Source organism: Beta vulgaris, chromosome 9 (assembly GCF_026745355.1).
Source record: "Beta vulgaris subsp. vulgaris cultivar EL10 chromosome 9, EL10.2, whole genome shotgun sequence".
Taxonomy (NCBI): domain Eukaryota; kingdom Viridiplantae; phylum Streptophyta; class Magnoliopsida; order Caryophyllales; family Amaranthaceae; genus Beta; species Beta vulgaris.
Genome location: NC_079210.1, coordinates 30,853,627 through 30,858,626, shown reverse-complemented (window position 1 = coordinate 30,858,626; position 5,000 = coordinate 30,853,627). Strand labels below are relative to the sequence as shown.

The following is a 5,000-nucleotide window of genomic DNA, read 5'->3' as shown; positions in this document are numbered from 1 at the left end:
TATGAGTTATTTGTAAAGTTTCTTCTTTTAAGTGATTTGTGAGTGAGTGTTGTAAATTATTTTTTTTTTCGGTAGTTTTCTTTGAGTGTCGATTTTGATTTTGACATTCCTTTTGTAATTTAGAAAGAAGGGGGCAAAATAGGCATTTCAAAAGAGGACACCATTGCTCCCCCCTTCCCTTATATAACAGAGATATATTTCTTAAAAGGAAATCTAAAAAGGAGTTACAAGAGAAAAAAAAAAGGAAAAATAATTTAGCACACATAATCTCACGTTTAAGGAGTGTGAAGTTAATAAAGTTTTGATTATTTTTCTTCCTTATTTTATCTTTTAGTTACTTACCTTATATAATTATGTATTATAGGATAATTTATATCTTTTCCTAATCTTAGTTGGATAATCATAAATATTAGATATATCACAGCTAGATTAGTTTATCTTTTATCTTAAATTCATCTCTTCATTTTCTAGTCCAATTCCTATTCTACTTATCCAACTAGTATAAATAGGGGGTTTCCACCCATTATATTCTTCACACCAAATTTGAGATTTAAATCTCTTTTCTCAAGTTTAAACTCTCTCTCTTTTAGTCTACCTTTCTCTTTCTCCCCAGTAATTATTAATTTTCAGTCCGTGTATATGTAGATCTTTAAATATTATTCTGCATACGTGGTATTATGTTCCTAGGGTTGTTATCTTGAACTGTCATGCATATTTAAGTATGAGTTTAGTATGTGCTTCATAATGAATTTATATCCTACGATCATAATGTTAACTAAATTTTGGATTGCGCTAGTATATAACCTTGAGATAATTGTTAAAACATGTTATTAATTCAAATCATTTACTTGGTTTTGGGGATATAGTTGTACATTTAATTTATAAGCATGCTAGTAGTCTAGTTGAATTTACCTTCCACTACTACATAAATGACCTAATGCAACCCCTGAAAACCGTTGCAATAGAGCCATTACAACGGTTGAACAACCGTTGTTGTTGCTGCCGTTGCATTAGACCTAGTGCAACGGTTTTTAGGCCTATTGCAACGGCTACCACAAACCTGTTGCAATAGGTGTAAATATCTGTTACATTAGCTATAGAGCCTATTGCAACGCCTTTATGCCTATGGCAACGCCCTCCAATAGCTATTGCAACGCCATATTACTCATATTGTGTCCCATTTTGGCATCTAATGCAACGCCTCCATATACGTTGCGACATCATCATCATATAGCTATTGCAACACCTCTAATACTAATAATATGCCTCATTGTGACACCTATTACAACGCCTCCGTAACTAATGTAACTCTAACACCATCGTAGACTAGTAATAATACATTGATATGTACATAAAATTATATATTCATAAATTTATTTTGAAATTTTATACACTAAAGAGGAAATGTGTATACAATAATCATGAGCTCGTGAACAAATTTACGAAATACATTATTACAAAAGTCTATTAACTAAAAAACTATATAAAATTTATGGTTTCTCAATTCTCTTCAAGAGAATTTCTACATGTAAAATGCTCCAATAAATCACTCTCCGTCTAAAGTGCTTCCATGCCTTCCTACAAGTAACTAATTTTCTTGAACGTGGTGTTCCATTTGTTCATTTATGTCGACCTGCAAATTTAAATTTAATCAAATTAGTAAAACCAAACGCTTGTGATTAAGTTTCTTTAAACATAGTTGTCCTATTATAGAACCAAAATCAAATCTTCAAGCGATATAAAGGTGCCAAATCAGATGGAGATTGTCTCACTTAGAGCGCTCTTTAAGAATAAAGGTGCCAAAATTTAAGTATAACAAGAATTTCTATCTAATGGTTTATTTGTTATTTTTAATCATGCTAGAAAACTAAAGCATATAATTCACTAACAGAGGCAAAATATATGAAAGAAGACAGGGATATACGGGATCATCAAATCCTTATAAATCAAACTTTTCTCCAAGCCGTGACCTTATCTACATCAATAAAGATGGAAAACATTATGTTGTTTGTGCCAGCTCATTGAATAGAAGCGATCCAATCGAGCCAGAGGATGAAAACACAAAGAAGAAATCATCAAAGCCTGAAATCACAACTTAGATTAATCGAAGTAACTTAAATCTTGGGTATAGATTGAAAATTATAGATCTCCAGTTAACCTATGCTAGACATCTATTGATCCCAGTAACAGAGGGTTTTTGTTCATGGGAGTGATACAATTTCATTTTTATGCTTAATTTGCTTACGGATTTGTCAAATCGAGTTGAAGCTTATAGGTTCATAACTGACAGGAAGAGAGACAGAAAGCGGAATTAATTTTTCAATTCTCGAGCAGATTACTTATATTAAACAATTTTCGTACCCCCACCCCCTCTTTCTTTTGTAAAGGTTTGATTCCACTACCCTTTTTACTGAAAGTGGACCTTCCTTCTCTTCATTGCTAAGTGTTAAGGAATCATGAAATAGGGACGCGTCACAAGGAAAATGTAACCAACCGTCTTGCTGATACGCGCACAGAGAAGGCTGCAAAGGAGAAGCAAGAAAAAGAAGCTGCGCGTACCTTGCAGCAAATTGAAGCTGTAAAAATTCTCACCTTACCACTACTGCAGTTTCTATTATAGTCTCTTTCTGATTAAATATAGTGCCTTTGGATGTCAGGCAAAAGCTATACGCAGCTATCAGAAAGATATAGCATCTCAAGAGACCAAGCAGTCGCAACCCCTGCTGATTTTCGACCTGGTGACACAGGTACTGCTTAGTGGTAATATCATGATAATGATAGTATCTGTTACTTTCTAATTCTTTCCTGTTTTTGATCTTTTTATTTTCTACTGTTTGTGAGGTGGGGTAAAGGAGTGCATCATCTTGCTTTCCATCATTTTAATACTTATTAAGATATATGATATTGGATAAGTAAATGTGTAATAGGAAGAGAATCTTTAGCACATACTTATCTATAATAACTAAGATTCTTTAGCAGCTCAAGTTTGCTAAAAACACCTTCGGGAAAATGAACTCATTATTAACCAGCAAATAGCAATAACAACAACGGCATTTAATATTAATATCTAATATACTATTATGAAGCCTTCAAGGAATCCGTTCCGGAACCCCATATGAGTATGATGTGGCAACATAATAAATTTCAAAGCACGATGCAACAAAACTACTTTTCAACATTTCCCCTGAAATCTTGCAGCAAAATTACAGCACACTGGATGCAAAAGGGCTAGCAGATTACCAGTAGTAACGAACAATGTCCAAGATAACATTCAATCTAGGAGCATGCATCTCGGCGATAGAAACACTAAATGAATAATTTGATAATTTGTCAAAACCAAATTAGAGAGTAATCTAGCCTGAAAACCAACTCATAAAAAATAAGATCTCACTAAAATTAGGAAAAAATAAACAATGAAAGCTTCTTGCCTGCTATTGCTTTTTTTTTCTAACATTCAATAGAATACTTTAATAACCATAAAGAGGGATATGAAAAACTCATTAGTCCAGTACATCAGAAAATGACAACAAAGATCCAAATTATCCAAAACACAGATTTGCCTGCCATGTTTTAACTTGTAAAAAAATGAACTCAAAACATTAGATTATCTTGTTAATCTCAATTAACATTCAATCATTACTAACATCAAAATGTACGATGTAATTCAAGTATTTTAAGAAAAGTGCAGCAATTTTGACACAATCAATTACCAAAATTACGATAATTATGTGATTAAGTGACAAGATATGTAAAATTTCTAAGCTTTTAAATCGAAGTAAACCAAATGAAACTAACAAAATAAGAAAATTAAAGCTAAAAACTGAGAAATTCAAAACTTACAGTAGAGCAGTGGCGACCGATAAGCAGAACACGAGCAACGCAGGCGAAGTGGCTCCGAGATGGCTCCAGCGAAGTGGCTCCGAGATGGCTCCGGCGAAGTGGCAACGCAGGTGAGAGAGATAATCACACGAGGAGGGGGTGAGAGCCACCAGGAGAGATAAAAGGGATGAAACAAGGGTTTGGTTTCTTGAGTATTTAATCTCACGAGGAAAAAATAAATAAATAGGGGTTTTTTCATACTCTTATGCAACGCGATATATACCCTATTGCAACAGTTATTAAGAAACTGTTGCAATAGATTTAAAGACCGTTACATTAGCATACATCGTTGCAATAGACCGTTGCATTATGATTAAGCGTTGCATTTGACCGTTGCAATTGCTTCAAAATGTAGTAGTGTTCAATCGGTAGAATATAGTGGGCTATATATATGCTGAACCATGTTTCATTAGTAATTCTAGTGCTTCCGTCATATAATATTTTTGTCATTGTCACTTTATTTGCTAAGAATACTGTTATCCTCCAAAATTTATGCGTCGAGTTGTATGAAAACTTACTGCTATAGTTTAATTAGTATGTATCTATCGAGTTCTTAACTATATTATTTTTAGTGTTATTATTATTATTATTATTATTATAATTATTATTATTATTATTATTATTATTATTATTATTATTATTTCTATTAGTATTATCCTAAATGCTTTACTTAAGATGATTATATGAACAAGTTATTAATTTTTATGTCTTTTATATGGCTAAAGTTTTATATAAGAATTATTATTCTTTTTAAAAGAGGATTATTTCCAAAAGATTTTTGTTAGATATATGGTCTTTTATGATCACAATTATAAAGAGGCAACGACTTGTTATTTATTAACAAGAACAATGGCTATGATATTTTACCCATGTACTTTTTGTATAAGTCATGTGGACAAGGTAGTAACCCCTCGTAATAGACTCAATAAGGTATATTAAACTTGGAGGGTGTGCACACTTTAGGAAAGGTACCTAGGCAAGGAAAAAGAGTTTTTATTAAAGTTATATACTTTATATTATACAAGTTTTACAAGTATCCAAGGAAGGTTTATAAAAATATTTTGAATGTTTCATAAAGTATTTAAATTTTCGCATATACATGTACTAAGTATTTTTACTGA

General features: G+C 32.2%; 1 long non-coding RNA gene across 1 annotated transcript; it reads right to left on the bottom strand.

The window, feature by feature from the left end:
• Window positions 1–1,346: 1,346 nt before the first annotated feature.
• Window positions 1,347–4,049, bottom strand: LOC125493247 (uncharacterized). The gene is made up of 2 exons (XR_008967695.1): window positions 3,841–4,049; window positions 1,347–1,633 (listed from the first exon to the last, which is right to left on the bottom strand). It is a non-coding gene; the product is annotated as an uncharacterized LOC125493247 (long non-coding RNA).
• Between the last annotated feature and the right edge of the window lie 951 nt (window positions 4,050–5,000).